The sequence below is a fragment of the Triticum dicoccoides genome, chromosome 4B, assembly GCF_002162155.2.
Source record: "Triticum dicoccoides isolate Atlit2015 ecotype Zavitan chromosome 4B, WEW_v2.0, whole genome shotgun sequence".
Classification (NCBI taxonomy): domain Eukaryota; kingdom Viridiplantae; phylum Streptophyta; class Magnoliopsida; order Poales; family Poaceae; genus Triticum; species Triticum dicoccoides.
The window spans coordinates 308,847,393-308,858,288 of NC_041387.1; positions in this window are offsets into that span (position 1 = coordinate 308,847,393).

The window sequence follows — 10,896 nt, forward strand, 5'->3', positions numbered from 1 at the left end:
GGAATACAACCCTCTTGTGGGGTTCCGGAGTAGGGACAATCTGTCCCGTCGTCGGAAGGCGGTGGCTAATCTTCTTGGCCAGATACCCGGCCTCCCGAAGTTTCTTGATATCCTTCTCCCGGACGGTGGAGGCCATCCACTTGCCTCAAGCTCTGGATCCAGACATTTTCGGAGGTCCTTTGTGGGCGGAGAAGGCGAATGCTTGGGTGCTGGAGCTCGAGCGAGAGAGAATGGATGAGCAGAGGAAGAAGAAGGCGTGGGTGAAAAAGGGGAGTCCTTATCTCCTTATAAAGGCAGCAGAGATCCTATGCCTCCCCACTTGCCATGGAAACTCGCTTATTCCCCAAGCGTTGTGTTAATGGAGCGGTTGGGTTACCCATACCCATATTGCTGAGAATCCCATGATAAGGGGACACGATCTCTACTTCGACAAGATGTGCCAATAAAACCGCCTCGCAAGATGCGCAGTAGCAGGTTGAGAAAAATGGTTTGAATAATGACCGGGCCGCGGCGTGATGTCACGCTATGAAAAAGTTGTCAGTAGATTAGACTTGTGGAATATTGTGCTCTCTATGGTGGTATGTGGAACTTGTTTTGCAGAGCCGCACACGATTCTTGTGTTCAAGATCTTCTTTGGAGTATTCGGAGAAGGAACCCGCCTTGCAATGCCGAAGACAACCTGCGCGCCGGACTCATCGTCATTGAAGCCTGGTTCAGGGGCTACTGAGGGAGTCCTGGATTAGGGGGTCCTCGGACAGCCGTACTATATGCTTATGCCGGACTGTTGGACTATGAAGATACAAGATTGAAGACTTTGTCCCATGTCCGGGTGGGACTCTCCTTTGCGTGGAAGGCAAGCTTGGCAATTCGGATATGTAGATTTCCTTCTCTATAACCGAATTTGTGTAACCCTAGCCCCCTCTGATGTCTATATAAACCAGAGGGTTTAGTCCGTAGGACAACAACAATCATAATCATAGGCTAGCTTCTAGGGTTTAGCCTCTACGATCTCGTGGTAGATCAACTCTTGTAATACACATATCATCAAGATCAATCAAGCAGGAAGTAGGGTATTACCTCCATAGAGAGGGCCCGAACCTGGGAAAACATTGTGTCCCCACCTCCTGTTACCATTAGCCTTAGACGCACAGTTCGGGACCCCCTACCCGAGATCCGCCGGTTTTGACACCGATAGGCACACACATAAAACTTACTCGCTATATTTGGTAACAAAATCTTTGTTGAAAACCATATCCTTTATTATCCTCACCTCATCAATATATTTGAACCTCGGAGGCCTCAATTTCTCTAAAGAGCCTCTCAACTTAAAAGCCCTCTCACATTCCCTCTTGTTTGAGAATACTTTAGCCTCATCTACCCGAGGACGATTGATAGTTGCACTCATAGTCCTAGTGACATGTGGCAACGCCGTAACAAAATCATCATCATCAACATCAACTACCTCATGCGGAGAGCCAGGTCGAGCAACACTTCCACCACCAGGTCCAGACGCCACATTTGTGTTCAAACCATCTCCAGCCAAAGAACCAGAATTATCTAGAGAGATTTCAATGGCACCATGCTCCATAACTACCTCAAAACCCTTGGACTCAAATAGTTATGTATAGCCTCCATGAAGAAACCCATCAAAACCTAAAAATGGTGAGAAAAAACAGGGAAACACTCTGCACAAAATACAAAACCAAAAACATTAAATGCATCTCAATAATATAAAAAATGCAGTTCACTAAAGAAGAGAAAGTAGCCCACTTGTCTAGAACAATGCAGCCCACTTCTCTAGAACAATGTATCCCACTTATAAAGAACAATGGAGCTCACTTGTCTATAATAATGCAGCTCACTTGCCCCAAAATAAATGCAGCTAACTTGTCTACAACAAATGTAGCTCAATTACACAGCAAATATATAACCATCCACTGTAAATCATGCATTTCACTAAACAAATTAGTAAAAAAGACCTTAAGAAGCAGAAGAAAGCGGTAGACAAAAAATAAATAAGGGAAATAAAGAAGTTCACTAAACAACCTTTATCTGCAAAAATTAAAAGGGACAATAAATCAAGGTAACACTTTGTCGATGTGAGCCAACTATAGAGCATGGGCTTTTTGATGTAGCCAATGTGCTGCAGCCCAAACTAAGCAACTCGAACACCATCCCAAGTCTGCAAGAATTGGAACATATAGAATCCTTAATCATGCCTGCAATAAAAGAACAAAAAAAACATTAGTTTCACATAATGAAATATAAAAGAATAGTTGAGCAGTATGGTGGAGAGGGGTTGTAAAGAACATACACATTTGGCTGAAGTGGGACAATGACATGTTTCAACACAAATCCATCAAGTGTAGAAGGATTTAGCGGGTCATTAGAAATTGAGCTACCTTCTTTCCATGCACGCTTGATATTTTTAACCATCCTCCTAAAAATCCCGATCGTATCAGAGCTGTCAGGTTTATTGAGCGAATCTAGAAGTTCAAACCGCCTTTCTTTCAAATTTCAGGCAACTACACAATAATGACCAACGTCATCCCTCGTCTCTGCCGGATCAAATGTTGCAAACAGGACCTGTTGGAAGTAAAAAATAAATAAAATTATTACATGAAGAAGAAACAGAACACTACAAAAACTAACACACAAAAAATGGTTTTCGACACATAAAAACGTTACTCACCATATTTTTTATCTACACGCTCCTCGGCTTTTTTAGAGAACATCATTTTAACACTCCTGCCGACATTACCACCATGCCAAATACTTGTGTGCCAAAACAAAACCAAAACCGAAATAGTGCTCAAGCAAACAGGTCATCACACGAAATCACAAAAGAAAATCAAAAAATAAAACAAAAATTTCTGCATGCTTACACAAATATGGTATGGGATAACAATCACCGGAGATCCCTTCAACTTATCTACCAGCAAAGCAACCCCGAGATCTACAAGGCCTGTAGTGAGCATCCCTTTATCCCAAAAAGAATGACCAACTTTGCCAATGGTAATATCAGCCTCCTCAGTTTTAAAACCAATCATGTCCCTGAATTTTCATGAAAAACTGAAACATAAGATACTAAAAAAATCACTACAACGAAAAAGGGTAAATACTTTAATTAAAAAATACATATGAACAATTTTTTTAAAAAAATCCATACTTCTTCTTTTTGTCATGCCAAGCCCTCGTAACAGAACTGTACACCTCATTGTATCTTTTCAGAAGAGCTGGATCAATGATCGACGGTGTCACAACAGGAAGTTTGTCATCCGTAATAAAAAGATGAAGTTCACTTATCCAAATAATGAAGTTCAATAATAAGATAAGGAAAGTCTACTAGCTATTTTGAAAATCACCAACAAAAGATGAAGTGTCACTTATTGTTAAACATCTAATACAACTACCATATTTATTTAAAAAATGAATGAGAAAAACTTCAACTTCACTGTTCGAAACAAAACTCTTGCCTTCAGTGTCAGAGTCTTCATAATGTTGTTCTTGAGAGCTGACCAAAACATTTACTTGGTCTAGTGAAACCAACACAACCTCACTGGACAACCCTTCTATAGCAACATCAGCATTCTCTGGATTTACAATAGTCTAGTCAACCGCAACGTCCTTAGATACTTCAGCTACATGAGGCTCCACACTGAACACATCAGGAACACCGTTGGGCACCAGACAAATAGGAGAAGCAGCAACTCTACCAACAGGAACGACATTCTCCAGCGGATTTTCAATGCAAAAATCGGAATCTTCATGCCGACTAGGGGAAACAGTATCGTGGGATTCCTGAGCCACAAAAGGTAATGCACTGTCGGCGGCAACCGATACAGAAGCGTCAACACTGCCACCACCCGCAACAACACAATCCCCCTAGTTCTCATCAACATGAACTTCTACGTTTTCATCTCTGGGCCGTGAAAAGTTTAAAAAGGACACAATGACACAAATGAGCATGGGGATAATTAACACAACAACACATAGGTCACTTATGTCAAAGACTGCAGTCCACATATGCCAAACAACTGCAGTTCACTTATGCCAAACACCACATCCCACATGTGTTAAATAGCTGAAGTCCATATATGTAAAAAGAACTGTAGTTCACTTTGTCAAACGCTGCAGCCCACATCTGCAAAAAAGAACTGCAGTTCAGTTCTGTTAAATACTGGAGCTTACACATGTAAAAGACTACGACCCACGTATGTGAAAAGAACTGTAGTTCACTTCTGTCAAAGACTGAAGCTCACACATGTAAAACTATGCAGCTCACATAAGTAAAAGAAATGCATATGAGTGGACAGAACAACGTACATCAAGCTTACAACAACAACAAAAAATTATATCACAACCCACTAACAAAAAAAGTAATTCCACTATACCTTATCAGCTACAACATCCGGTGGGGACGATGCATCAGCCAAGTCCCCATCCTTCCCAGAGCCATCGTAGGAATCTTTGTGCACATCACAAGTAGCAACTCTAGTCTACAGGCATAGAACAAACCAAAAAAGAAAATAAGATGGTAACGACAAAAGATCAAAATTCACCTATGCACAAGCAGTACACACTTTACAATCGGTACACAAAACATACAATAATATGGAAAGCAAAAATTGCAAGTTCAAGAAGAGAGGCACATGGCAGAAGTACTTGCACCTGACCAAATCCATCGTCCCTAGATCCATGGACAGCAGAAGATCCCACTGCAGCCTATCACAAAAAAAACAAATAGTGAGGAGCAGTCCAAATAACACACAAAAGAGGTTAAAAGGCACAAAAAACCTATAACATACATTATCAGCGCTGACGCCAGCGTCCTGACGGTTCATTTCTTCCAAAATATGCTCAACATCCTTCTCATACCGAGCGCATTTTTATTCCTGTGAATCTTTCAACTGAGCATACGAAGACCAAATATTCGTCACTACAATCTTCAAGCTTTCAACCACGCCGCAATCAAAATTGTGAGAAGCAACAATATCTTCATCTCGTGTGCCATGGCCAATAGGGGAAAAACCAACAACTGTCCTCAACCTGTCACCAGAGGTTGGCAAATCTTCAGTTAACTTCAAAACCTTCAGAAGAAGCTCATCAATCTCCTCGTGTTTTTGCCACCAACAAATGCCTGTTTAGAAGAGCTTCTATTATCAAACATCCGACGAGCTGTGAAACCATGAATAGACGGTGCCTCATCATCACAGGCAGGAAGCTGGCTACAGATAGGCGCATAAAACCTAGCATGAGTGCTAGGCCCCACATCAGAGCTGCCACATAGCATAGCAGTAGGACGGTTGTACACAATATCACCTGACACCTTCCACTTCAAAAAAAGACAAGAAGGAAGAGAAGTACGCATGTGAGTACTAGAAAGTTCAAATTTATAATGACTGCACCTTTTTAAAAAAACTCTTGTATTAAAACTCAGATGCACTAACCGACAGCTTCCCAAATTTGTAAGTTTCCAAATAAATCTTTCCCTTGACAAGCACATCCTCATTGTATAACTTCATCAGGTCCTTGGTCATCAGGTATGATGCATGTGGCGTCAACGTGTGCATAACTGAAATTTTGTGAAGCTTCAAGCAATCAAGATGTGGCACAACCCTGCTTGCTGCTTGCTGCCTTCTATCTGCCACCTACACAATTCTGCTTGCTGCCTTCTATCTGCCACCTCACCACAGCTGCCTACAACTCATCAACAACAAACTAACAAAGGTACATCTGCGCCATCGCCTCATAATCCATGTTCTCTACCATTGCAGCAACCCTACCCAAACAAACTGCAGGACCGAGGCATAGCAAATTATGGTAAAGTATCAGGAAGAACACCTTGACAACAAGATCAACAGCCACATGATCATCTTCCTCCACCAACACCTTCAACTTCCCAAGAAAGTCGTTGACACCTATACTTTTTGAACGATCAAAGCCAAGCTTATCCTTGAGGGCAGCCAATGAGTCATCATGGCCGCTGGCAGCAGGCATGGGTGCAGTGTAGCGTCCCATAGGTAAATTAAAAATGTGATGAACTGCATCATGATTGATTCGAAGAACCCTGCCATTCCCAAAGTCCATTATCATCATGCAGGGTCAATAACTCCCATCAGACAACACATAAGAATACATGTCACATTTTTCTTTACTGTCAGTTCAAACACAACACCAAATCTAGCATCCCGAACATGACTACAGTGTGTGTCTTTCAATAAAGCAGTAGCTTTGCAAAGAGTGGGAAGCGACAAACGTACGGTCTTGTTAAATAGAGAATCATCGCACTTGGCATCATCTATAGTTGCATTGCTCTTACTAGACTTCTTCCTCTATGTAAAGGGAAATGCAGTCCACATTAGAATATTAGCCATAAAAAGAGACAAAAAACATAGATAGAATAACAATTAAGGAAACAAATGTAGTCCACTTCAACAAACCTTTGGAACAACATCCGCCTCCCCACCAGAGTCAGCACCAATACCTTCATCACCATCATCACAAGGACGCTTGGGTAGACTCTTAGATGAACCACAGTCTTTGTGTCTACCAGTATGAACATCCCTCACAAAATCAGCAAGCACAAAGTCGTCATCGTCAGAGTTGGGACCTTCACTAACATGTAGTTGCTTGTGCTGAGGATCCTTTGCACCAGCTTCAGCAGTTCTCTTACGAAGATTCTTGTTCATGCCAGCAATACGTGGACTCCGCCGAGGAGTACCACCTTACTCTGCAACATAACTCAGCCTCTTCTTCTGCAAAGCAGGCTGCTTGGCTTTGACAACTTTGGCACCCTTGGAACCATGTGCAACTCTCCTCTGCTTCTCCTTCTCCACACACTCGTTTGATTCACTTTCAAACCTGAACTTCTTCTTGCTTTGCTTCAATTCATATGCACGAAGCTGTTTCGAGACCATCCACTCCTGTGTAACTTCCTCTATACCATCAATAGACTGTGACTGTGTTTCAGACAAGACAAGACGTCTCTGGTCAAAGCTCACACCAACGTCACCCTCTACAAAATAAAGGTCAATCAATTGAGTAACCTCCTCAAACCCAGGTGCCCCAGCATGAAAAATAGACACTGTGTCAAAATGAAGTTTAATTATGGTTGTTAAAAAGTGCACAAAAAGAACAAATGTTGTACACTTAAGACATATAAATTCAGTTCTGCAATCGTAAGCTAAATTAAAATTAATGCATTATATAAAAAACTTGAATAAAAAAACAATGCAGTTCACACATACATATAGTGGAGTTCACATATACATATAAATGAAGTGCTGCATACACTAACTTCACGTTTGTTCCCAACAAAATGTCGTACTAGATACATAAAGGCAACACCAATTTGTACAACATCAAGTAAGCAGCATACACAAAATAAACAAAGCATTCACAGCAATACATAACATGTATTTATAAGAACAATCCATTGAAAAATTCACAAGACAGTTATGAAATTGACAACAAAAATAAGGATACAACCAAAATTGGCAAATTAAAAATAAGAAAAAAAACACATACCAGAAGGAGGGGCCACACTTATGGGAGAAGATTCATTTGGTGAATTCACTTGATGTCCTGCCTCACCACGAGGATAAGGAGAGCCAATTTGTGTATCATTATGACCACTGCAATCACCTACTGGATTCAATGAAAACCAGAAATAGAAATTACAAAACATCACTTGACAAATAATGCAAAGGAATGCTGACAACTAAGACAACATAAACAAATATGCAGGATGAATTAGGAAACTAGATAAACATAAAAAAATGAACAAAGCCAAAGTAAGCAGTCCACATACCCTGAACTCCTACTCCTGCTCTGCTCGGCAAAGCCAAAGTAAGCTGGTGCTGCTCTTCCAACTGAGCGTCGCTGAAAGGTGCACCATCTTCGACAACTTCCTCGCTGACCCCAGGTACAACTTTGTTATCTTCACCATCGACAGCGACAAAACCAGGCTAGAGCGCGTCAATATGGAGGTCGCCAACTTCGCCGACATCCAGAAGGAGTGGAGGGCGCACGAGGCCACCAAGGAGTTGGACTCCCTTGCAGACGTCTCTGACATGCTCATCGACGACTACTACAACAACATAAAGAAGAAGATCACCGACAAAGAACACAGGCGTTTATCACCCTATCTCTGTCCATGAGGCACATCGAGTACACGGCAAAGGATGCCTACACAGTGTACGAGATATGGCACAACATCACCTTCACCCAGGACGGGCTTCGCCATGCAAAGCTGGAGAAGGAAGAGCCCCCCAAGAAGCGCGCCAGGAGCAGCTGGGGGAACTCTACCTGGTAAAGATGTAGACAGTGTCCGCCAAGAGTCAACATTGCTAGAGTCATTTTAGATTTATCATCAAATTTTCTTTCTGTTGTTTGCTTATGTACGGTTAGTTTGTTTGTGATCGTTTGCTTTTGCTGAACTTAGTTTGCTTGTCATACATAATGGCATGTAATGATGAACTTTGCTTATGTTATGGAGAACTCTATTTCAGTTACAAAACTAGAGTTCAATATTAGAACATACTTTAGTGCACATAAAGTATGTGATTCGAGTAGTGCACCAAACGGATAAAGATGCAATGCAAAAATAGGATGCATGTAGTGCAAAATGTGGGCACATGCAGTACGGTATTCTGATGAATCAAGTACATACAGAACTAACACAACAGTGCACACCGTATATTAGAAAATAATAAGTGAGATGGAAAAAACCAAGAAAAATTCCATCAGCATGCAGTGCACAAATTGGATGCCTAAAGTGCAAAGAATGCATGCATGTATAATGCGAAAATGTGGTCACATACAGTACACAGAACATGATGAATGAAGTGCAAAAATGCTCCTGGATATATAGTGCAAAATGTGGGCACATGCAGTACGGTATTCTGATGAATGAAGTACACATAGAACTATGAAAGCACTACACACCGTATATTAGAAAAAAATACGTAAGAGGAAAAACACTAAAAAAATTAGACCAGGATGAAGTGCACAAAAAATGAACCTGCATATGTAGTCCGGAATGTGTGCACATGCAATACACAAACATTATGAATGCAGTGCAAAAATGAGTTACTAATCACTGCACACCCTATATTAGAAAAATATGTAAGAGGAAAAATATATAAAAAACATTGACCACCCAGGTGCAACCAAGCCCGAACCAGTCTCGTAGTAAGTATGCGCCCAAAGTATGCGAGCCGATTCTGAGCCACTATGCATGGGGTCGGGCACACATGGGCCTGTAGGTCAGAGAAGATAGACCAGCAAGAGCCATGTATAAGCACTCAAACAAGTAACCGTAGGAGTTCGAGACCGTTGCCTCGGCAGGCCTTATAAACAGGTCACGCGCGCTCTCGGCGAGTGAGGTGGGACTAAATGTTAGCGCGCACGCACAACACACAGGGAAACAGCAGCGCTGGCATGCCTACTTGGGGCGAATGTGTTTTCGCTACCCAAACTATTGGGGATATAACTATTAGGTATGACCCGCCCAGGATGGGCCTGGTTATACCTATGGCGATTCATCATATTAAGCCAACGAGGATATTTGAAGACAGTTTAGTTAAAAAGCCGAAGTCCCAAAGGCGACTTAAGGCCTGTGAGGGTAAACCGACATATATGTATAACTTGTATTATAAGGCACGAATAGATAGTCACCGAGCCGGACACTCTTTATGAGCCGGCCGGGACTCCGTGAGCCGTTGTGCATCAACTTGCGTATATAAAGGGACGACCCGGCGGCGATTCAGGATAAGAAACAAAAAATCGAAAGCTAGGTCAAGCGGATTTGCTCCCTGGTAATCAAGACATAAGCAATAACACCTCAAACTGGATTAGGCCTTTACCTTCACCACAAGGGGCCGAACCAGTATAAACTCTCGTGTCCTTTGCCTTGTTTAACCCCTTTAAGCTTCCTAGTTGCGATGGCTCCACGACTAAGTCCTTTTGCTAGGAAATCTGCCGTGACCTTTCCACGAGAGTTGGCGCCCACCGTGGGGCTATCGCACGGTGGTTTCGAGTTCTTGAAGGGCAACTTCGAAGGGCTCAAAGGATACGCTATGGGTCGGATGACCAAGAGTCATCGTGGCAAGCTCTATATCGACAACGCAGGCTGGGGCCCCAAGGCCGGCTCAATTGAGTACGGGTCCAAGGTCCCCTTCGGCGAATTCACATCTTCATCAGCGAGATTGGCTAGCCTGGCCCTGAGCCGGAAATCTGCACAGACATCACCGAGACAGCTTAGCATGCAAGACCCGCCCGAGCTCAGACCACCGTGAAGCGTGCCTTTGTGGGCAGCGGAATTTGATGAAGGATCTATGTATGGCAGTGAGAGGGCCATCTACTCTTATGGCGAGTCAACCACGTGTGAGATTGATTCGTTGTATCAACTGCAGGATGGCGGGCATGGGGGCCATTCCGATGGAAACAGTATTCCGGACCCCTATGAGCCGCCAAACAGAGTCGGGATCTTCATGGCTAGCACGCAGCCTGGGCAAAACTCTATAGCTGCGGTAGCAATGACTTCTGGGCTAGCAGCGGTGACGACAGCCGGGGCAGGAGGCCCTACGCGCCCGCCGGCTCAAGTTCTGATGGCTTTACTGGATAAATTGACGACTTTGTTAACAGCCATGTTCAGCCCAGCGAATCAAGCTCAGCATGATGCGGAGGTGGCAAAGTTACATGATGAGATAGCGCTAGCCAAGGAAGACCTGGCGGCGGAGGACGTCAGGATTGCTACAGAGCAGGCGGCTTTGGATGATCAGGCCTAGCGGATTCAGTCGGAGGCTTTCCAACTTATGATTGATCAGAACACATCAAATGAGGTCATGAGGAGAAGGCACCAGTCCTATCTACCTACAGTTTACGAGCCTA